Below are 25,584 nucleotides of genomic sequence, written 5' to 3'. Positions count from 1 at the left end.
AATACAAAAAATACAAATCACACAGTAGATAAAGTGTTACCCAAAATTATATGCGTGTCACGTTCGTCATAATGATTGGTCCAAGGCGCAGCGTGCGTAGAGTTCCACATATTTTAATAAATTGGAACTCAAACAAAACAATAAAGCACAAGAACAAACGAAACGTGACGCTACTGGTGTGCACACAGGCAACTATCTGTAGACAAGATCCCACGAAACACAATGAGGAAATGGCTGCCTAAATATGATCCCCAATCAGAGACAACGATAAACAGCTGCCTCTGATTGGGAACCATATCAGGCCACCATAGAAATACAATACACCTAGATGACCAACCCTAGACACTATCACACCCCAACCAACATAGAGAATAAACAGCGCTCTATGGTCAGGGCGTGACAATGTGCCTAATTTGCATAAATACACTGTGTATTTGTATATTATTATAAAGGGGTGGAACAGGGCTGCAACCACCAAAAAACTTGCTTTGTATTGGTCTAAGCCTACCTGCGCTCACCTCCGCTGTCTAGACCGCCTAATTAATTACTGATTGAAGTGTCATTAGCAGGATATCCTCAGATTAAAAATCAACTCTTGCCTCGAGATTACACCTATCTATGCATACTTTACTTGATTTGTGAGATCAGACATAATATCACACAAGCAAGAGTATGAGAGAGTCGCAGGAGTAAAATGAAAGCAATCAATCCAGTGAGATGTGACAGGTGGATTTTGCACCACTCGGACACAGGAAATAGATGGCTGAAAAAGACAGATCCTCAGGTGGGCGGGGCATGCGCATTGCTACTTAATGTCTTAACCGGTTTTAACACAGTTGCAGCAAACAGTATTTTTCAGTGACAACATGTTTTTGGCATTAGTCTTTCGTTTACACACAGGTGTTCGGACAAAGATAGCTAATTAGCACAGGTAGTACACTGTCTTCCATCTGTTTTCTGGAAACAAGCTCTGTGTCATGGAAATATGGCTGTGTGGGAACCCTAACCCTGTAAAGGTGTGTAGTAATTGAAACTTTTTTATTTTATTATGATTTCTCACTGATATGAAAGATATGTTCCTTATGTGTCCAAAACCATACTGGAAGTGGTGTGGCAATGTTTAGAGAAAGCGTTCAGACTCTTAACACAACTCCCCCAGTCAGGAGATACTATTGTGAATAATCAAATAAAATGTTATTTGTCACATGCTTTGTAAACAACAGGTGTACACTAACAGTGAAATGCTTACTGACGAGCCCTTCCCAACAATACAGAGAGAAAGAAAAGATAAATAGTAGGAAAATAAATCGTAATAAATAGAGAAATAAAGAAATCCACAATGAGTAATGGTAACTTGGCTATATACACGGGGTACCAGCACCGAGTCAATGTGCAGCGGTACGAGGTAATTGAGGTAGATATGTACATATAGGTAGGAATAAAGTGACTAGGCAATGGGATAGATAATAACAGTAACAGCAGCGTATGTGATGAGCCAAAAGAGTTTGTGCAAAAAGGAGTTTGTGTTAGCTGAAGCAGTTAGCGTCTATGAAAGTGGAAGTCAACCCCTGTTATTTCACACAGAGTGAGTCCATGTAATTTATTATGTGATTTGTTAAGCCAAATTTTACTCCTGAACTAATTTAGGCTTGCCTAAACGAAGGGGTTGAATACGTATGCAACGACTATATTTTAGTTTAGTTTTTATTAATTTGTACAAATTTGTAGAATTTTCTTTTCACTTTGACATTATGGAATATTTTGTGTAGATCAATTACAAAAAAATATACGTCTATAAGAATCCCACTTTGTAGTGCAAAAAAATAAAATTATCCAAGGGAGGTGAAAACTTACGATACCCTGTCACGGCCGTCAACAGAAGTAGACCAAAGCGCAGCGTGGTGAGCGTACATATTCCTTTATTTATATGACGCTGACATAAACAATCCAAAACAACTGTGAAGCTAAAGGGCTATGTGCCACAAACAAAGTTAACCTCCCACAAAGACAGGTGGGAAAAAGGGCTACCTAAGTATGGTTCTCAATCAGAGACAACAATAGACAGCTGTCCCTGATTGAGAACCCTACCCGGCCAAAACATAGAAATAAAAATAATAGAACTGAAGAACATAGAATACCCACCCCAAATCACACCCGGACCAAACCAAATAGAGACATAAAAAGGATCTCTAAGGTCAGGGCGTGACATACCCAGTGTATATAATCAACCAACATGTACATTTTGTCTTCCTTTTCCTGTGTCTACTTCATGACAGACAGTTACAATATGCTAACTGTTCCCCAGCATATTGCGTTGTAAAACACAATCATGATAAGTACTATGAAAGTCTATATAACAACAGACAGTGGCGGTCAGTGCTGTTTATGATGAGGGAGGACGATAATTTTTTCATGAGCATTTCCTAATTTCTGTTACAGCATGTTGGGTGACTGTCATTCATGTTCCATTCATCCAGTTCAATGTAACATCGATAGGTTTAGGCTACTACATGATACTCAAATTTTACCTATACCCATCATGAGGTTGCTACAACCTAGCCTATGAATAAAAGTTTACAACGTAGGTGCACACAAGTCGAGAGAACATTTTGAGATGACAGACAGTGACATATGGACAGACAGTGACACATTCAATGCCACCTTGCATACTCGTGCCTGCATCTAGCTGATATAGGGTGTAATTATTAGTCCAACAGTTGCAAATTAGAGTTTTTTATTGGACGAATTCAGGTATTTTTATCCCCGTTTCGTTTGCTTCTGTTTTAAGAAACGTTTTTCAACAGAATTGGCGTAATGAATACACCCCTGATCATGGCAACCACATTGTATTCATTCTAGCCTCTTTGCACTCCTCCTCTCACCTTTTCCCTTCGTTTGTGGACTTCAATGAACAACACATCAACTGTACTGTATGTGACCAAGCAAAATAACCTTTCCAAGCCAAACCATGTCATAACCGCTACACACAAAGTAACATCCTAGTCAACATAGCTAATAGAACTAATGCATTAGCAAACCCGCTACAATCATGCAGTAACGTTACAGTGTATAGCCAGTAAACAGTTACACCGGTGGGCCCCGGTGACAATAAATTAATAAAACCAAAAGCTTACCTTGACTTGGAAGAGTTCAAGTGTTGTGTTGGATAGTCGTAGCCAGCTAGCTAACATTGCATCCCTCTGTTTGAGCCGGGTTTTTGAGTAACTAAACTATTCAGCTGCATTTGCTAGCTAAGTAAGTGAAAGCATCACTGCCTGGCATGGCAACTGCTCGGCCTCCGACCGCAAGGCACTACAGAAGGTAGTGCGAACTGCCCAGTACATCACCGTGGCCAAGCTTCCTGCCATCCAGGACCTCTATACCAGGCAGGGTCAGAGGAAGGCCCTAAAAATTGTCAAAGACTCCAGTCACCCTAGTTATAGACTGTTCTCTCTGCTACCGCACGGCAAGCAGTACCAGAGCGCCAAGCCTAGGTCCAAGAGGCTTCTAAACATCTTTTGCCCCCAAGCCATAAGACAGCTAATCAAATGGCTACCCAAACTATTTGCACCCCTCCCCCCACCCACCCACCTATGCTGCTGCTACTCTCTTATCATCTATGCATAGCCATTTTAATAACCCTCCTGCATGTACATAATTACCTCAACTACCTCGACACCGGTGCCCCCGCACATTGACTCTGTACCTGTACCCCCTGTATATAGCCCCGCTATTGTTATTTACTGCTGATCTTTAATCATTTGTTTTTCTTATCTCTGACTTTTTTTGTTGGTATTTTCTTAAAACTGCATTGCTGGTTAAGGGCTTGTAAGTAAGCATTTCACAGTAATGTGATAAATAAAATATGATTTGATTTGAAACTGAAAAAAATTAAATCTCTCTCTTGCTTCTGCTTCATTTTTGAAGAAATTAATTTGTTGAAAACTGTTGAACTGTTGTCTTTCTCTCTCTTTGAGTCAACTACTCACCACATTTTATGCACACGGCAGTGCTAGCTAGCTAGCTGTAGCTTATGCTTTCAGTACTAGATTCATTCTCTGATCCTTTGATTGGGTGGACAGCATGTCAGTTCATGCTGTAAGAGCTCTGATAAGTTGGAGGACGTCCACCGGAAGCTGTCATAATTACTGTATAAGTCTATGGAAGGGGGTGAGAACCAAGAGCCTCCTAGGTTTTGTATTGAAGTCAATGTACCAAGAGGAGGACGGAAGCTAGCTGTCCTCCGGCTACACAATGGTGCTACCCTACAGAGTGCTGTTGAGGCTACTGTAGACCTTCATTGCAAAACAGTGTTTTAATCAATTATTTGGTGACATGAATATATTTCGTATAGTTTTATCTAAAAAGGATATCTTTTTCAATGTTTTACCATTTTTATTTTAATGAAGTTCACTGAGGAGGATGGTCCTACCCTTTCTCTGAGGAGCCTCCACTCCAACAGACATGTATGAAATGTTATATATTTTTTCTGTCTTTTGTCATTCTATAAAAGAGAATATGTGAGAAAAGAACATAGACACACACATACCACTTTCTTCAAAAGATCATCAATCAACCAAAGCTTGATCCATCCATTGTTTTATCCATCACAACAACTTTCCTCTAGGTTGTTCAGTTCACTTGCTTCTCCACTCCTCAGTGAAATCAAGGCTAGTTGGCAAACGTCAAAGTGCTGCAACCACCCACTCTGATACTGATACAAGCCCTGTTTGCAATGTATACCCACATTTTTTATGTTGCTGTCAATTATTTCCAATGTGTACAAAACATTAGAAACACCTGTTCTTTCCAAGACATAGACTGACCAGGTGAAAACTATTATCCCTTATTGATGTCACATGTTTTAGCGGATGAATGGGCAAGACAAAATATTTAAGTGCCTTTGAACAGGGTATGGTAGTAGGTGCCAGGCGCACCGATTTGAGTGTGTCAAGAACTGCAAAGATGGTGGTTTTTCCACACTCAACAGTTTCCTGTGTGTATCAAGAATGATCTACCACCTGTGTAAAATAGTAAATATTTACTACTTTTCAGAAAGTATTAAATTGTCCACTATCGGTATATTATTTATTATGGCCATCGAAATATTAGCTATTAAAATCAGATCCAACAATATCAATGGCTTAGAAATCCAGGGCTTAAAAACAAAGCTGTCATTGTACGCTGACGAAAAATCAGATATAGATTTACATGGCCCTGCCTAACAACTTGTTTTTTAAATTATATGACTAAAAAATATTCCTCTTTATTTGGAATGGCAAACCAGACAAAATTAAACGTGCCTATTTATATAATGAATATGAATTCGGAAGGGCAGAAATTATTAAATATTAAAGCATTGCACCTCTCACTAAAGGCTTCAGTCATACAAAAACTATACTTAAATCCAAACTGGTTCTCTAGCAGATTAGTAAGAATGGCATTTTTACCTTCATTCAGATAATCTCCAAAATATCGCTATTTTTAAACGAGCCATATAAAGCTGGCTGCAATTTCAGTTTAATCCACCAGGAAAAAAACTGAACAAATATTATAACAAATATCACAGTATGGTTAAACTCAAATATACTAATTGATAAAAAAAAATGAAAAAAAAATAATCTTAAATAATAATCTTTATGAATAAATAGGACTGGTGGAGTTAAGTCTCACATGCAGTGAACAAAAATATATGGAAATGTCTGCTCTATCCAAAATTACAACCGATTGCAACATTACCGCAACAATGCAGGAGGCAAGTGGAATGAGGAAAGGGTAAGGAACTTGACTGTTGGCCCTGCATTAAAGACCACAATTGTGATAAATAAAAAAAGTATGTCAGTTTCATTTAAGGACCAAAAAATGTACAGCTGCACCATACAGGTTACAACATAGTTGGGAAGAGATTTCCCATGTACCGATTCCATGGCACATGGTTTATGAACTGATACAAAACGAAGCCGGATTAAAAAAAGTTGAGTTTTTCTATGTAAATTATTATACAAAATTCTTGCAACCAATATAATGTCATATACAACCATCCCAGCTCTGCATATTTTGCTGCGAAGAGACAGAATCATTAGGTGACTTGTTTTTGGTACTGCCATACAGTATGTAGCCTGTTTTTGGTCGCAGGTTCGGGGATAGCAAAACAATTGCAACATCTACTTGGAGCTAACTCTGCAAATAACACTGCAGTGTCATTCTAAAAGTCATAGTCAATTGATCAATAACATAAACTTACTCTTAGCAAAAACAATTATTTAATTTACAATCTGTAGAAACTATGAGAATAGAAAGGTTCAGAAACGGTCCACCAGCATTGGAGTCAACATGGGCCAGCACCCCTGTGGAACACTTTTGACACCTTGTAGAGTTCATGCCTGACGAATGGAGGCTGTTCTGAGGGCAAAAGGGGTGCAACTCAATATTTGGAGGGTGTTCCTAATGTTTTGTACACTCAGGTTGTGTGCAGGTGCACTTAGTTAAACATGTTTTTCCCATAGGTTCACTAGGTGCAGGTGTGGACATTCCCCCTCTGGGTAGGTGTACTGAGGATGTCTATTTGGCATGTGATGTGATGAACAGTGTGCATCCAAATGGCACCCTAAGGCTCTGGTCAAATGTAGTCAACAATTTAGTACTTAGACCATAATGACAAGGTTGATACCGACCCAGAGGGAGATGACATTTTGAGGGTCTGAATGCTGATAATGCTGATATCAAACTGATTTGCCCATTTTTGCAGCTCTGGTAAACAACACTGTTCTCCCAAGAGTGAATGCAAATGATGAGCATATAAAACATGTGTATCAACAAACACAGTTCTGCTATTTCTTTAAGGGTCACAACATAAGTCATTTCTATGTTCACTCAATTTCTAAATATTCAGTTATATATTAGTTGCCTCAGAGAGCAAGACTCAAATGTTGGACCCAGTAAGACAGACTGAGAGGCCCTATACACACTCTAGTTATACAACTGATGTCCAAAGCATTGGACACAACTGTTTTAATAAATCGGAAAGTTTTGGAGACACCACACAATGGTTGTGTAAATATGTTTGTGCAGACAAACTCTCTGTTGCATCTTAAGAATAGCAGTTGTGTATCGCAACTATGGTGTCAAATGCCTTGTACATCAGTTGCACATTGGGTTACAAAATTCTGGAAAATGTCAATAAATCCCCTGTTTTTTTTTATCCCAGTTGGAAGATTCCTAGATTCAGGAGGGAATAAGCAGGAAATCCGGAATGAGGATTTCTGGAAAACCAGGGAATTTATTGAAAGTTCCTGGAATTATGCAACCCTAGTTGTACAACCTATGTGTGTACAGGGCCTGAGAGAGAACCTCTGATCTGGCACAAGTTGTACTAATCCGATTAAACAAATGGCACCCTAGTCCCTCTAGTGCACTACTTTTGACCATAGGCACTAGGATACCATTTGGTACAGATCTGTAGTGTGTATTTGCCTTTCTGGTCTAATTGCTAATATTTATTGTCTAGATTAGGAACATTGCATGTGGTATACTGTTCTACTGTAGGAACATAAGACAAATTAGGTTATATGTCAGAGAAGACATGCAATGTTGTGTTTTGTCATTATGCTAAATACTGCTTTGGGAGCTGTGTGTGTGTGTGTGTGTGTGTGTGTGTGTGTGTGTGTGTGTGTGTGTGTGTGTGTGTGTGTGTGTGTGTGTGTGTGTGTGTGTGCGTGTGCGTGTGCGTGTGCGTGTGTGTGTGTGTGTGTGTGAATATGAATATTTCCTCCTTGTTTTGGTCGTGTAACAGGCCTCCAAAATATATTATATATTTTCACAGGCTTGCATCCTCACCATTTAATAATGAAATCTGTTCATAAGGTGTTTCAAATGTCCCAATTGTTTCTAACCTCAAGCTAAACAAATGAATATGTTAATTAGCCCTACGGTACAGTATATTGCTAGCAATAGGTTTTTGCTTGGTCTGAACAAACAAACAAGTATAGCTAAAAGTTAGGTAACTCAGATCAATTCATAGTAATTTATAGAGCATTCTCTGAATTGTGTGATTAAATTGATGAACTCTACAGCAGAGGAGGCTGGTGGGAGGATCTATAGGAGGACAGGCTCATTGTAATGGCTGGAATGGAATTAATGGAACAGAGTCAAACGTGGTTTTCAAATGTTTGATGAATTTGATAACGTTCCACTCATTCCAATCCACTATTACAATGAGCCCGTCCTCCTATAGCTCCCCCCACCAGCCTGCTATGCCCTACAGTGTCTGGTGAAATAAAGTGAGAAATAGTGAAGAGGGAAAGGATGGTTGCGTCCCAAAAGGTACCCTATATCCATCCCTATGGGCCATGGTCAAAAGTAGTAAACTAAATCGGGAATAGGGTACCATTTGGGACATATCTGTAGTAACTCACCCTGGAACAGTGCAAAGTCCAGAGTTACAAGCACCCCACTGTGGCTGAGCTTGGTACTGCCATTGCATTTACATTACATTTACATTTAAGTCATTTAGCAGACGCTCTTATCCAGAGCGACTTACAAATTGGTGCATTCACCTTATGATATCCAGTGGAACAACCACTTTACAATAGTGCATCTAACTCTTTTAAGGGGGGGGGGGGGGTTAGAAGGATTACTTTATCCTATCCTAGGTATTCCTTAAAGAGGTGGGGTTTCAGGTGTCTCCGGAAGGTGGTGATTGACTCCGCTGACCTGGCGTCGTGAGGGAGTTTGTTCCACCATTGGGGTGCCAGAGCAGCGAACAGTTTTGACTGGGCTGAGCGGGAACTGTACTTCCTCAGAGGTAGGGAGGCGAGCAGGCCAGAGGTGGATGAACGCAGTGCCCTTGTTTGGGTGTAGGGCCTGATCAGAGCCTGAAGGTACGGGGGTGCCGTTCCCCTCACAGCTCCGTAGGCAAGCACCATGGTCTTGTAGCGGATGCGAGCTTCAACTGGAAGCCAGTGGAGAGAGCGGAGGAGCGGGGTGACGTGAGAGAACTTGGGAAAGTTGAACACCAGACGGGCTGCGGCGTTCTGGATGAGTTGTAGGGGTTTAATGGCACAGGCAGGGAGCCCAGCCAACAGCGAGTTGCAGTAATCCAGACGGGAGATGACAAGTGCCTGGATTAGGACCTGCGCCGCTTCCTGCGTGAGGCAGGGTCGTACTCTGCGAATGTTGTAGAGCATGAACCTACAGGAACGGGTCACCGCCTTGATGTTAGTTGAGAACGACAGGGTGTTGTCCAGGATCACGCCAAGGTTCTTAGCACTCTGGGAGGAGGACACAATGGAGTTGTCAACCGTGATGGCGAGATCATGGAACGGGCAGTCCTTCCCCGGGAGGAAGAGCAGCTCCGTCTTGCCGAGGTTCAGCTTGAGGTGGTGATCCGTCATCCACACTGATATGTCTGCCAGACATGCAGAGATGCGATTCACCACCTGGTTATCAGAGGGGGGAAAGGAGAAGATTAATTGTGTGTCGTCTGCATAGCAATGATAGGAGAGACCATGTGAGGATATGACAGAGCCAAGTGACTTGGTGTATAGCGAGAATAGGAGAGGGCCTAGAACAGAGCCCTGGGGGACACCAGTGGTGAGAGCACGTGGTGCGGAGACAGATTCTCGCCACGCCACCTGGTACACATTGCCAGCTCAATTATACTGTAACCATTGATATGAAAGAACACGTACTGTATGCAATATGGATGGTTTGGTAAGTAAATTAATTAATAAGTGCAAGCAGAGATATGTTTTGGATAAAAATGTACTTGCATTTTTCATGACCCACCTACCACAACATGCATTCATCCTTCTCCAAATGATGGAACAACAGAGAGAGCGAGAGAGCGAGAGAGACACACACAAAGACACAGAGTTTTTTTTGTTATTCCTACTTTTTGGTTCTTAGCCTAATATAACATCTAGATGTTTCATCAGACAGTGAGTGACCACTGGACAGGAAGTCTTTGATAACAGACCGTTTTCTATAATCCCCCAGGACATTAATCAACATGCTTCTATCTACCATCCTTCTTTCTCTCCCTACTCCTCCCCAGAGCTCCCTGACATTGTAACGTTAAACTAAAAGTCTATTTCAGGAGGAAATTGGTCCCTTTGTGTTAGCAGAGAGGGAATTATGCAACAAACAAATACCAACCCCTTGTCATTTGAATTACCTCTCTCTCTCTCACTGTCTGTCTCTCTCTCTCTCTCTTTCCAACTGAAAACAAACTTTTCCGTTTGTCCCGAGGTGAGAAAATAGAGCGAGAGAGAAAGAGAGACAGGAAAGAGAGAGATAGGTAATGAAGTAAGATCATTTGAGATAGAATGATTTGGTTTTCTTATGTTGCTTCCTGTTCTTGTTTCCAGATTTTCTCTTAATTGGTTGTGTCCCCATTCAGACGAGCTGACAACAAAAGACGACTGGAGAAGGGGAGGAAAGACAGAATGAAAGAGAGGGGGATGAGGACTTCATGAGCACTTCCTCTGTGACAGATTATGCAACAGTCATTTGGTTGATGTTATACCGGTAGGTGTTATAACACCATTGAAGAAATTCAACAAAAGTGTTATGAAAAAGTATCTCATCCGGCTCTGGACCGACTGAGACAATATCATCAAGTTTTTAAGGTCAAAGTCTGTAGTCTTTAAAGAATTCTAATACAGTGATAAACTCTCTATCTCTCTCCCTCTCTCTCGCTCTTACTTCTCCTGATTGTGTTCAGGACATTCTGGTGGGAATCCGCCACACCTCATCCAGTCCCAGCCTATCCAAACAGCTGTTCACAACAGCTGCACCATTGAGTGGCCCAAACAGACAAAGTCCTCTATCCACCTGCCACCTACAAGCTCTACCTCTCTCGCTCTCCCTCTCTACCTCTCTGTCTCCCTCTCTATCTCTTAGTCTCCCTCTCTATCTCTTAGTCTCCCTCTCTATCTCTTAGTCTCCCTCTCTACCTCTTAGTCTCCCTCTCTACCTCTGTCTCCCTCTACCTCTCTACCTCTCTGTCTATCTCTGTCTACCTCTCTATCTCCATTGCTCCCCTATCCCCATGAATTTGTGTCATTACGGAAGTAGAGAGCTAAAAATAACTTTTTAATTTTTTTACTTCACCTTTATTTAACCAGGTAGGCTAGTTGAGAACAAGTTCTCATTTACAACTGCGACCTGGCCAATATAAAGCAAAGCAGTTTGACACATACAACACAGAGTTACACATGGAATAAATAAACATACAGTCAATAATACAGTAGAAATATATATATATATTTACGCAAATGAGCAATAAGCCACTCCCCTCTCAGTTTTCTGACCACAGTTTACGAAGATGAGCAATAAGCCACTCCCCTCTCAGCTTTCTGACCACAGCTTACGAAGATGAGCAATAAGCCACTCCCCTCTCAGTTTTCTGACCACAATGTCCAGTGACAAGTACACTCACAACTCACACTTGTTGTATATTAATAACATCTGTATGTGTGTGCGTGCGTGTGTGTGTGAACAATGGATGAGATAACACTACTACTCAAAACCACAGAATGGTGTGTGATTTATACATTATTGGTGTTAATCAAATATAACTAATCTATAAAGGGAGTATAAGCACTTCACCTCACACTCATTTGTGTTCTAAAATGGCATGTCTTTAGACAGCTGACGGAAGACTTCTGACAATTATGATATGATAGTAGGCTAGGCTACCCTTCCGTATGCATGGTGACTCCACTCCTCCTGTTAAAGAATCCACTCAATTTAGATAGGAAGGGGGGGGGGGGGTAGTTGCCCTGATGGTAGTTGGTAGCCTATCCATGACAGTGCACTGAACAGGCACTCATTAAACACAGCCAACGGAACCTCTTCACACTAACTAACAGAAGGCAGCAGTCCTATAGGCTACAGTCCTGTAATCGAATGGAAATGGAAGGACACCAGTCCAGTCTGCATAGTAACCAAGCCAGGCAAAGATTCTTGAAATAATGTGCATTTAAATACTGAAGTTTGGGAAGTCTTTGAAGCTTAAGAAGAGACATGAGATTCAGAAATTGGAATAAAGTTCTTGCCATGAATGTATTGCGGTTATTAACAGCCTAATGTTATAAGAGTAGCCTAGTAGCACATCGATAAAGACCATCAAAGGCATTTGGTGGATATCGGATTTAATGAGAGGGGGATTCTATAATTTCTTATTGGAAAGGCATTCCATGAAGGACCTAAATTAATATTTACAGCAGCAACGATTTATGTACAGTATCAGTCAAAAGTTTGGACACACCTACTCATTCCACGATTTTTCTTTATTTTTACTATTTTCTACATTGTAGAATAATAGTGAAGAAATCAAAACTATGAAATAACACATATGGAATCATGTTGTAACCAAAAAAGTGTTAAACAAATCAAAACATATTTTATATTTGAGATTCTTCAAAGTAGCCACCCTTTGCCTTTATGTCAGCTTTGCACACGCTTGGCATTCTCTCAACCAGCTTCATGAGGTGCTCCTCTGGAATGCATTTCAATAAACAGGTGTGCCTTGTTAAATGTTAATTTGTGGAATTTCCTTTCCTTCTTAATGCGTTTGAACCAATCAGTTGTGTTGTGACAAAGTAGGGGTGGTATACAGAATATAGCCCTATTTGGTAAAAGACCAAAAGTCCATAATATGGAACAGATAAAATAAGCAAAGAGAAATGACAGTCCATCATTACTTTAAGACATGAAGGTCAGTCAATCCGGAAGATTTCAAGAACTTTGAAAATGTCTTCAAGTGCAGTCGCAAAAACCATCAAGCTCTATGATGAAACTGTCTCTCATGAGGACCGCCACAGTAAAGGAAGACAGGAAGCAGAGTTACCTCTGCTGCAGAAGATAAATTCATTAGAGTTATCTGCACCTCTGATTGCAGCCCAAATAAATGCTTCACAGAGTTCAAGTAACACACATATCTCAACATAGACTGCGTGAATCAAGCCTTCATGGTCGAAATTGTTGCAGAGAAAGCACTACTAAAGGACACCAATAAGAAGAAGAGACTTTCTTGGGCCAAGAAACACGAGCAATGGACATTAGGCTGGTGGAAATCTGACCTTTGATCTGATGAGTCCAAATTTGAGATTTTTAGAATTCAAGGCATACTTAACCAGCATGGCTACCACAGCATTCTGCAGCGATACGCCATCCCATCTGGTTTGCGCTTAGTGGGACTGGCATTAGTTTTTCAACAGGATAATGACCCCAAATACACCTCCAGGCTGTGTAAGGGCTATTTGACCAAGAAGGAGAGTGATGGTGCTGCGTCAGATGACCTGGCCTCCACAATCACCCAACCTCAACCCAATTGAGATGGTTTGGGATGAGTTGGACCGCAGAGTGAAGGAAAAGAAGCCAACAAGTGCTCAGCATATGTGGGAACTCCTTCAAGACTATTGGAAAAGCATTCCTCATGAAGCTGGTTGAGAGAATGCCAAGAGTGTGCAAAGCTGTCATCAAGGCAAAGGGTGGCTACTTTGAAGAATATAAAATATATTTGGATTTGCTTAAAACTTTTTGGGTTACTACATGATTCCATGTGTGTTATTTCATATTTTTAATGTCTCCACTATTATTCTATAATGTAGAAAATAGTAAAATAGTAGAAAACAGTACCAAACTTTTGACTGGTACTGTATATAAATGTACAACTAGTATTTTATGAATAGTAATAACAGACTGCAACCTGCATTCCAAGCACAACTGCTATACACCAAGCAACTTGCGCCCGAGACTACAAAGCAGAGGTTGGTCTGAGCTGAAGATTATCAACATCGCGTGTCCACTGTCCTCCTCAATAGTCAGGGTGTGTGCCTGTTTCTAAGTTGATCCTGATGAACTCCAGCGCATAGAAGGATCTCTCTCTCCCTCTTTCTGCTATGAAGGTATTTCATTCGATGTGACACAATAGGCAAGAATGTTATAATCGTATTATTAAATGGCGCGTGATGTGTACATTTGCTAATGAGAATTCTAAGCTTTAGAATATTTTACACAGCATAATGCTTCGTGGTTTTGAATAGCGCTTGCTGAGACATTTAGGAACATTTTGAATTGTGTAACTGTATAGGCCTACTTGACTATCTACTCTGGTCGGTCTGTCCGTTTAAAGTCATAGTAGCCTACTCTATACACTCGGCACGTGTAACTTTGATCACAACTATGTGGTCAACAACGTAGAGGAATTTGCTACCCGTGTCAATCTGAACTCGATTTCAGAACCAAGGACAGTTCCCACCTGCTCCACCTGGGAGACCGACGCGCGAGGTTTCCCGACTTCCGGACTCAATTTGTCTTAAAAGTTCTTATACTATTTCAAAAGTCATAGGTCCACACAACTTTGGAAAGAAGGGACTTGAAGGATCATCATTTTGATGGGATCGGATGACTGAACCTCGAAGTCTTGATAAGGCTACGACAAGATTTTAATAAATGCTACCAGGTAAGAAATTAACTCTCCTGTTTTAGGCTAGGCTACTCACAGCGCTCCAGATCACAAATGCTTTTGCATCTATTTAGCATGAGCTGACGCATTGCTTACACGCACATTATTTAATGCTCTTTCTACATCTCTATAGCCTACAATACATGATAGTCTGATGATAACAGCGCTATTACAACATGTGGATTGTTAAGAATACAGGGAATAAAGAACAGGATAGCTACGGTCTGTAGCTGACTGTCTTGGCACAAATAGCAGTTTATTTTACCACCATATCAATATAGGTTTACGCATTCTAGCCCTATGCTATATGGCAACATTATGCAATTTATGGAAATAGCCTACACATAAACTATTTTCGATTCTAAGAAAGATTATGAATTTACAAGCTGTTTGAATATAATTTTGAATCAATTGATAATAAACACAGGCACATGTAGCTGCCACTCCCACTGGAGTCAAGGCTCTATTGTTCTACAGGCACATTATCTAATACAAAGTGTGACAGGTCTGAATAATTACTTAAAACAGTATATTTTTTGAATGAAATTTTCTTAGACGGTCCATTGTTTATTACATAATTATAGCCAAGTTATTGCAAACCAGTAGGCTATATAGAAATTACACACAGGTTTACGACGCAAATATTTAAGAGTTATGATGATAACTTGTTATTTAGAGCAGGGAATTTTATTTTTATTTTATTGAGTGCCGAGCTGTAGCCTACAAACAGAGAAATATACCAATTAATGAACACACAGAAAAAACTGCCGGTGCCAAACAATAATAGCCACACTACATGAGATGTCAAATATCTGTTCTAAAATGTAATGCTCACCATAGCAGCAGATAAGGTAGGCCTATAGGTCACCATAGCAGCAGATAAGGTAGGCCTATAGGTCACCATAGCAGCAGATAAGGTAGGCCTATAGGTCACCATAGCAGCAGATAAGGTAGGCCTATAGGTCACCATAGCAGCAGATAAGGTAGGCCTATAGGTCACCATAGCAGCAGATAAGGTAGGCCTATAGGTCACCATAGCAGCAGATAAGGTAGGCCTATAGGTCACCATAGCAGCAGATAAGGTAGGCCTATAGGTCACCATAGCAGCAGATAAGGTAGGCCTATAGGTCACCATAGCAGCAGATAAGGTAGGCCTATAGGTCACCATAGCAGCAGATAAGGTAGGCCTATAGGTCACCATAGCAGCAGATAAGGTAGTCCTATAGGTCACCATAGCAGCAGATAAGGTAGGCCTATAGGTCACCATAGCAGCAGATAAGGTAGGCCTATAGGTCACCATAGCAGCAGATAAGGTAAGCCTATAGGTCACCATAGCAGCAGATAAGGTAAGCCTATAGGTCACCATAGCAGCAGATAAGGTAAGCCTATAGGTCACCATAGCAGCAGATAAGGTAGGCCTATAGGTCACCATAGCAGCAGATAAGGTAGGCCTATAGGTCACCATAGCAGCAGATAAGGTAGGCATATAGGTCACCATAGGGTAGCAACAGGCACTATATTAATATATTGTTAGATAACATTATGTGGTGAACAGGTAGGATTTGACTTTAATATGTTGCTGAGGCTAATTGGATTTTGTCTGGTTTCTCTTCTAGCTGTAGGCCACTACCTCTGTCCTCTCTGTCCTCTCTGTCTTCTCGGTTAATTCTGTCATCATCTAAATAGAAGGGAATTATTTGGTCTCGAGAGAATGCGTAGAAAGTTTTACCGTGGGTGTTATTTCCATATATAAAACGAACCATTCGTCGGTCGAAATGACCAACCGGTGTGTTGGAGGTTTGCGACAAATTACTTTCTGCTGATTTCACAGGGCAAGCTTTTGAGCGTGATGATTTGAGTACGCTTGCCTAGGTCTTATAATTTGTCCAAATGTATTATTTCCTCTTGAACATCACTTCACTAAATTCAAATGTCCATGTATGCCACAGAAATTATTGCCATGAGCAATATGACATTATTGTGCAATGATTGATTTAGGGAAATCTGCTGAAGGACAGCTTTTACTCTCCTCAGAAACTGACATAGATCCTCTATAGGCATATGTAAATGTGATTCATTTTTATTGAGCTCCATTCCTCTTCATGAAACACCTTCAAAATACCTTCCTTCCTTTTTTGAAGTGGCACCCATTGTGTGTTGTGTCTCTTCTCACTATACAGCACCAATAGCCCCATTCATTTCATGTAGAAAGAGTCAAAAGCCTCTTATCACCCCACTGAAAGTAGGTCCTAGTTGGAGGTCTTCTTTTTGGATTGAGCCCAAAACCCTCCTGTGTGAATTTGACACGCAGTCACTAATGCACTATATTGTAGCCTACAATGGCTATTCAATCACACAATTTGGTTTGAATAGGCTTCTGTTTATGGAGTGCAGCTTTTTGATACGTTCACACAAAAACACCAGTTGTCCGTCTGAATGTCGCCGTGTGAGAGCTACTTGAAATCTGAAGTACCTATGTGAGTTGGATTCAGCCGCGGACCTTTTTCAGTTCATTTTGAAGCCCATTGAGTCATGGACATTCTCACACTGTGCTGGTGAAAATCCCCTAGCAACGCAGAGATGAGTGTCGGGGGAAGGACTTGAAGTTAACATTTTGGCTCATTTTGAGGAAAATTGGAATTGATCAGCATTTTTGGGGGGTTTGTGTGCATGCGTGTGTTTGGATTGAGAGATGAAATGGAGCACTGAAACATAACTAGTCACTTGGAGAGATAAGAAAGCTGGAAAGGTGCTGTATCACATGGGTAAATCTAAATCATGATTATTTCCCAGTCACAAATAGATTCCACCTTTAAGCTTATCTGTCTAGAATAAGAAGTGTTATCCCCTTATGATTACAGGTCTTATTCCCATTCATCAACACAAGGTGTCTATTGTTGTTTTAGGGGGTGAGTGATTGTACCTTCAGTAGTATTCACACCCCTTGCCTTTTTCCACATGTTGTTGTCGATTCTGCGTTACTGGCCTACACACATTACCTCATCATGTCTAAGTGGAATTATGTTTTTAGATATTTTTTGTTTTACAAATGAATAAAAAATGAAAACCTGAAATGTTTGAGTCAATAAATATTCAGCCCCTTTGTTATGGCAAGCCTAAATAAGTTCAGAAGTAAAGATTTGATTAACAAGTCACATAATAAATTGCATGGACTCACTCTATGTACAATAAAACTGTTTAACATCATTTTTGAATGACTAAATAGTCTCTGTACCCACACATACAATTATCTGTAAGCTCCCTCAGTTGAGCAGTGAATTTCAAACACAGATCCAACCACAAAGACCATTGATGTTTTCCAATGCCTCGCAAAGAAGGTCAGCTATTGGTAGATGGGTTAAACAAAAGCAGACATTGAATATCCCTTTGAGCATGGTGAAGTTATTAATTACACTTCGGATGGTGTATCAATACACCCAGTCACTACAAAGATACGGGCGTCCTTCCTAACAATTGCCGGAAAGGAAGGAATATCAGGCATTTCACCATGAAGCTGATGGTAACTTTAAAACAGTTACAGAGTTTAATGGCTGTGATAGGAAAAAACTGAGGATGGATCAACAACATTGTAGTTACTCCACAATACTTAACGTAATTACAGAGTGAAAATGAAAAAGCCTGTAGAAAATATACATCCTTTTTGCAATAAGGCACTAAAGTAAAACTGCAAAAAATGTGGCAAAGAAATTAACTTTATGTCCTGAGTACAAAGCATTATGTTTGGGGCAAATCCAACACAACACGTCACTGAGTTTCAAACATGGTGGTGGCTGCCTTATGTTATGGGTATGCTTGTCATCGGCAAGGACTAGGGAGTGTTTTAGGATAAAAAATAAATGGAATAGAGCTAAGCACAGTCAAAATCCGAGAGGAAAACCTGGTTCAGTCTGCTTTCCAACAGACACTAGGAGACAAATTCACCTTTCAGTGGGACAATAACCTAAAACATAAGGCCAAATATACACTAGAGTAGCTTACCAAGATGACATTGAATGTTTCTGAGTGGCCTAGTTACAGTTATGAAAATATATGTCATGACTTGAAATTGGCTGTCTAGCAATGATCAAAAACCAACTTTTTTAAAGAAAATATTCAAATATTGTACAATCTACATGTGCGAAGCTCTTAGAGACTTACCCAGAAAGACTGACAGCTGTAATCGCTGCCAAAGGTGCTTCTACAAAGTGTTGACTGAGGGGTGTTAATACTTATGTAAATTTGATATTTCTGTACTTCATGTTCAATAAATTATCGAACATTTCTAAAAACATGTTTTCACTTTGTCATTATGGGGTATTGTGTGTAGATGGGTGAGAAATAACATCCATTTAATCCATTTTGAATTCTGTCTGTAACCAAACAAAATGTGGGTATGAATTATTTCTGAAGGCACTGTATGTATTTTGTATTAAATATTTATATCCATCTTAGCATGAATTGCTTAATTGTTTCTTCGTTGAAATGTTAAAACAAATTAAGAACCTACGCCATCATTTTCACATTACAGACTGCGCATCAATCATACTTAAACCAATGACTATATAATACTTAGTATACTCACACCGGCCAATCATACGTATACCAATGGTAATACCCATTATATTACCAATGTTATGATAGACAAAATCAGACATATTTAATCTATGAAGGCTGTATTTGAGCAGTGGCTTGAGCAGCTGGGCTCTCTGTCTGAGGGCTAACAAGGCTTAGGCTCCTTCTGGCTCCACCATGTGTTGTATGATGGTGTTCAGGTCCATTAGGGAGGTGGGGTCAGTCCTTTCAACACTGGCTGCTGTCTGACATCTCATCACCTGATCAGGGTGTCACTTGACACAGCATGGGGACATCTACCAACTAATGAAGGTGTCATGCTCCAAGATAACATTAACGTTCATATGAAGATGCCATGCTCTTTTTACCAAAAGGACATCAACACCCATGTAAAGGTGCCACACACCATTATCTTCCAAGAGGACATAATCATTTGTTCTTAAACGACTCACCTGGATAAATAAAGGTTCAATAAATAAAAACATAAAAATTATACATCACCGTCCATATGAAGGTTCCATCATGCACCATTTACCAAGATGACAAGCTGCAATCTATTTGACCTGAATGTCCAGCACAGTAGAATTTATTCTAGACTGTTCTACATCAATGTATTCACAAGCTTCTGCTGCCCACAGTTGATGCAAACAGAAGCTTAACTGGGACTCTTTGTACAGTTGAAGCCAGTGAACTATACTGTACCAACTGTCATCTGTATGATCTTCAAGACCTGTGTTTGGTTGAAACACATGCTCAAAGCAACAACTGTACTTAGTCACTCAATAGTTGGTTGTTATTTGGATCCAAGAGAGAGGTACATTGTATTGGAGGCGGTTGACTAATGTAGCCTATGTTGCTAGAGTGATCTGAGTTGGAGAGACAAACAGCTTTTCCATGCACGTGATGTGAGGCTGATGTGGGGTGGGTACTGTATGTGTGTGCTATCTGGCTAGCTGAGGGTTCAAAGCGGAGCAAGGCACACTGTTTTCTCTTTTTGAACTCCTGTTTCACAGGGAATAATTGTGCAGAGACAGCTGGGTAGGGAGGAAGCGGCTCTCTTGGCTGCCGAGTGCAATCGTGACGGCCGATTCTGCCACGAGCCAGATTTAATGTGATCAAGGCCTGATAGAAGATACCTAAGAACTAAGAGGAGGCGGAGTGAGCGTTGACAGTCGTAGCAGCAGCTCCAAATCACGTCAAATTACTCTTGGTTTTCTCTGTCTGTTATCTATCTCCTGGTTCAGGAAAATGTTAAGTATGGCCTCTGCTCAGTGGCAAATGTTTCCTTAATATTGTCACAAATATAATTTGATATATCTACCTACCTCCAATCTTCAAGCTTGTGTGTCCCCAAATCTCTTCAACACACACCTGGGGGATTTGTGGTAGCACTTTGTTAGCTATCACCAGACAAAAATCCACTCTTGGATCAAAATGTTGTATAACTGAGCCAAATTAAAGGTATCTGGTGGAGCAATCATGTGTCAGCATGCTATATCTGTAGGAGACTTTTAGCATCTATGCCAGTCAGTCCTTAGACCTTACCTTGGCCTAGTTCCTGTCCCTTCTTGGTCTTCCTGCTTGGCACTGATTCGTCCATTAAACTCCCATTCTCTGATGGGCTCGGCGAATTGAGAGCCCCCACCGAACCCATCTGGTCCAAGTGACAGTCGAGCGTGATGATTCGATTTCTAACATCAATAAAACTGTTTTGGGTCACCTGGAGCTACCCCGTAGCTCATGCTGGAAGACTGTGGCTCAGTCCCAATAATCTTGTTCACTACTCCCCACACCGTTTTAAGCATTGGATTGGTGTTAGGCATTGGCTAGAGGGAGTTATCATATACCAGCCATATCCTTCAAATGTATGAAGGTTAGTGAAGAAGTACACACTTTGAGAGAAAGGAGATATTATTGGAATGCACAATATGAGGCAGGAAGAAAGATCTGGCTGGCATATATGTAGGCTTCATGATCTCACCATGCCAATCACAAAGAAGAAGAAACTATACAAAAAGAATGATTGTAAAAAGATTTGAATCACCTTAAATGAAATTTTGGGCAATAAGGCAAACTCCATCATTCATTGAATCAGATGGCTCATTCATCACAAAACCCACTGATATTGCCAACTACTTTAACCTTTTCGGGCTAGGGGGCAGTATTTTCACTTCCGGATGAAACGCGTGCCCAAAGTAAACTGCCTGCTACTCAGGCCCAGAAGCTAGGATATGCATATAATTGGTAGATTGAGATAGAAAATACTCTAAAGTTTCTAAAACTGTTTGAATAATGTCTGTGAGTATAACAGAACTGATATGGCAGGCAAAAACCTGAGAAGAATCCATCCAGGGGAAAAAAATGGAGGTCACTCTCTTTTCAATGAGTTTTCTATGGGGATCTAGATTTCTGTGGCACTTGCTTGCAGTTCCTATCACTTCCATTGGATGTCAACAGTATTTAGAAATTGGTTGATGTCTTTCCTTTGAGAAATGAAGAAGTAGGGCAGTTCAGAATGAGGGTCGAGTGTAGTGTACTGTTTGTTAGGGGCACGTGAACTGAAAGCTCGCTCCACTTCGTTTTTATCCCCTATTGAACGCAGTATTTCCCGTCTTAAATTTGATCGATTATTTACGTAGAAAAATACCTAAAGTTGTATTAGGAAAGTTGTTTGAAATGTTTGGAACAAGTTTACAGGTAACTTATTAGATATTTTGTAGTCAGTTTTTCTGGATCAAACGCTCCAAATAAATGGACATTTTGGAGATATAACGCCAGAATTAATCGAACAAAAGGACCGTTTGTGATGTTTATGGGACATATTGGAGTGCCAACAAAAGAAGATCTTCAAAAGTAAGGCATGAATTATATCGTTATTTCTGCGTTTTGTGTCGCGCCTGGCGGTTTGAAATATGAATGTTACAGTGAGGGAAAAAAGTATTTGATCCCCTGCTGATTTTGTACGTTTGCCCACTGACAAAGAAATTATCAGTCTATAATTTTAATGGTAGGTTTATTTGAACAGTGAGAGACAGAATAACAACAAAAATATCCAGAAAAACGCATGTCAAAAATGTTATAAATTGATTTGCATTTTAATGAGGGAAATAAGTATTTGACCCCCTCTCAATCAGAAAGATTTCTGGCTCCCAGGTGTCTTTCATACAGGTAACGAGCTGAGATTAGGAGCACACTCTTAAAGGGAGTGCTCCTAATCTCAGTTTCTTACCTGTATAAAAGACACCTGTCCACAGAAGCAATCAATCAATCAGATTCCAAACTCTCCACCATGGCCAAGACCAAAGAGCTCTCCAAGGATGTCAGGGACAAGATTGTAGATCTACACAAGATTGGAATGGGCTACAAGACCATTGCCAAGCAGCTTGGTGAGAAGGTGACAACAGTTGGTGCGATTATTCGCAAATGGAAGAAACACAAAAGAACTGTCAATCTCCCTCGGCCTGGGGCTCCATGCAAGATCTCACCTCGTGGAGTTGCAATGATCATGAGAATGGTGAGGAATCAGCCCAGAACTACACAGGAGGATCTTGTCAATGATCTCAAGGCAGCTGGGACCATAGTCACCAAGAAAACAATTGGTAACACACTACGCCGTGAAGGACTGAAATCCTGCAGCGCCCGCAAGGTCCCCCTGCTCAAGAAAGCACATATACATGCCCGTCTGAAGTTTGCCAATGAACATCTGAATGATTCAGAGGACAACTGGGTGAACGTGTTGTGGTCAGATGAGACCAAAATGGAGCTCTTTGGCATCAACTCAACTTGCCGTGTTTGGAGGAGGAGGAATGCTGCCTATGACCCCAAGAAACCATCCCCACCGTCAAACATGGAGGTGGAAACATTATGCTTTGGGGGTGTTTTTCTGCTAAGGGGACAGGACAACTTCACCGCATCAAAGGGACGATGGACGGGGCCATGTACCGTCAAATCTTGGGTGAAAACCTCCTTCCCTCAGCCAGGGTATTGAAAATGGGTCGTGTATGGGTATTCCAGCATGACAATGACCCAAAACACACGGCCAAGGCAACAAAGGAGTGGCTCAAGAAAAAGCACATTAAGGTCCTGGAGTGGCCTAGCCAGTCTCCAGACCTTAATCCCATAGAAAATCTGTGGAGGGAGCTGAAGGTTCGAGTTGCCAAACGTCAGTCTCGAAACCTTAATGACTTGAAGAAGATCTGCAAAGAGGAGTGGGACAAAATCCCTCCTGAGATGTGTGCAAACCTGGTGGCCAACTACAAGAAACATCTGACCTCTGTGATTGCAAAACATGACTTAGTACTTGGTGGCAAAACCCTTGTTGGCAGAGGGGTCAAATACTTATTTCCCTCATTAAAATGCTAATCAATTTATAACATTTTTGACATGCGTTTTTCAGGATTTTTTTGTTGATATTCTGTCTCTCACTGTTCAAATAAACCTACCATTAAAATTACAGACTGATCATTTCTTTGTCAGTGGGCAAACGTACAAAATCAGCAGGGGATCAAATACTTTTTTCCCTCACTGTATGTGTTTGTTTGGTGGGGTGCTGTCCTCAGATAATCGCATGGTTTGCTTTCACCATAAAGCCTTTTTGAAATCTGACACGTTGGCTGGATTAACAACAAGTGTGGCTTTAATTTGGTGTATTGCATGTGTGATTTCATGAAAGTAAAATTTTTATAGCAATTTAATTTGAATTTGGCGCTCTGTCATTTCATCGGATGTTGTCGAGGGGTTGCGCTAGCGGAACGTCTAGCCGTAACAACTTTTAATGATTTTTTCATCAGCAAGATTAGCAAATTTAGGCATGACATGCCAGCAATAAATGCTTATACTACACATCCAAGTATAACTGACCAAATTATGAAAGACAAGCGTTGTAATTTTGATTTCCGTGAGTGTGGAAGAGGTGAAAAAATGATTGTTGTCTATCAACAATGATAACCCACCTGGTTCTGACAACTTGGATGGAAAATTACTGAGGGCAATAGCGGACGATATTGCAACTCTAATTTCCCATATCTTCAATCTAAGCCCTCAGTCCTGGAGGGAAGTAAAAGTCATTACGCAACCCAATAATAGTAAAGCCCCCTTTACTGGCTCAAATAGCCGAACAATCAGCCTGTTACCAACCATTAGTAAATGTTTGGAAAAAATAGTGTTTGACCAGATACAATGCTATTTTACAGTAAACAAATTGACAAGAGACTTTCAGCACGCTTATAGGGAAAGACATTCAACATGCATGGCTGAGAGAAATTGATAATAAAAAGATTGTGGGAGCTGTTTTGTTAGACTTCAGTGCGGCTGTTGACATTATTGGTCATAGTCTGCTGCTGGAAAAACATATTTTTTATGGCTTTACACCCCCTGCTATATTGTGGATAAAGAGTTACCTGCCTAACAGAACACAGATGGTGTTCTTTAATGGAAGCCTATCCAACATAATCCAGGTAGAATCATGAATTCCCCCAGGGCAGCTGTCTAGGCCCCTTACTTTTCTCAATCTTTACTAATGACATGCCACTGGCTTTGAGTAAAGCCAGTGTGTCTATGTATGAGAATGACTCAACACTATACACGTCAGCTACTACAGCGACTGACATGACTGCAACACTTAACAAAGAGCTGCAGTCAGTTTCAGAATGGGTGGCAAGAAATAAGTTAGTCCTAAATACAAGTACTTCTAAAACTAAAAGCATTGTATTTGAGACAAATCATTCACTAAACCCTAAACCTCAACTTAATCTTGAAATGAGTAATGTGGAAATTCAGCAAGTTGTGGAGACTAAACTGTCACCTCAAAACATGTTGATGCTAAGATAGTAGCATGTTGATGCTTAGTAGCTAAGATTGGCAGAAGTCTATCCATAATAAAACGCTACTCTGCCTTCTTAACAACACTATCAATAAGGCAGGTCCTACAGGCCTTAGTTTTGTCACGCCTGGACTACTGTCCAGACAAGTGGTCAGGTGCCACAAAGAGGGACTTAAGAAAATTTAAATTGGCTCAGAACAGGGCAGCACGATTAAATGTACATGGAAATATAACATTAGTAATATACATGTCAATCTCTCATGGCTCAAAGGAGAGGAGAGATTGACTTCATCACTACTTGTTTTTGTAAGAAGTATTGACATGCTGAATGCACCGAGCTGTCTGTTTAAACTACTAGCACACAGCTCAAACACCCATGCACACCCCACAAGACATGGCACCAAAGGTCTCTTCACAATCCCAAAGTCTAGAACAGACTATGGGAGGCACACAGTACTACGTAGAGCCATGGCTACATGGAACTCTATTCCCCATCAGGTAACTGATGCAGTAGAATCAGATTTAAAAAACAGATAAAAATACACCTTATGGAACAGCGGGGACTTTGAAGAGACACACACACAGGCACAGGCACAGACACACGCTTACACATACACATGATAAGACACGCACTCTACACACAATCGAATCCCCGAGCTGACAAGGTAAAAAATCTGTCGTTCTGCCCCTGGGCAAAGCAGTTAACCCAATGTTCCCT

The 25,584-nt window shown here is 40.6% G+C and overlaps 1 protein-coding gene across 3 annotated transcripts in view; it reads left to right on the top strand.

Moving 5' to 3' along the window:
- Positions 1-13,763: 13,763 nt before the first annotated feature.
- Positions 13,764-25,584, top strand: part of LOC139536051 (metabotropic glutamate receptor 2-like) — a 67,940-nt gene continuing 56,119 nt past the window's right edge. Inside the window, exons 1-2 of one of the 3 annotated variants that reach the window (XM_071336174.1) lie at positions 13,764-13,913; positions 14,351-14,470. The gene's annotated coding sequence lies outside the window, so the exon portion shown is untranslated. Of the gene's footprint in view, positions 14,471-25,584 lie in introns of all 3 variants that reach the window. The other 2 variants (XM_071336173.1, XM_071336175.1) reach the window with 2 other exon arrangements.

The sequence above is a fragment of the Salvelinus alpinus genome, chromosome 12, assembly GCF_045679555.1.
Source record: "Salvelinus alpinus chromosome 12, SLU_Salpinus.1, whole genome shotgun sequence".
In the NCBI taxonomy this organism is placed as follows: domain Eukaryota; kingdom Metazoa; phylum Chordata; class Actinopteri; order Salmoniformes; family Salmonidae; genus Salvelinus; species Salvelinus alpinus.
The sequence above is the reverse complement of the archived record's forward strand: the minus strand, read 5'-3'. Positions and strand labels throughout refer to the sequence as shown.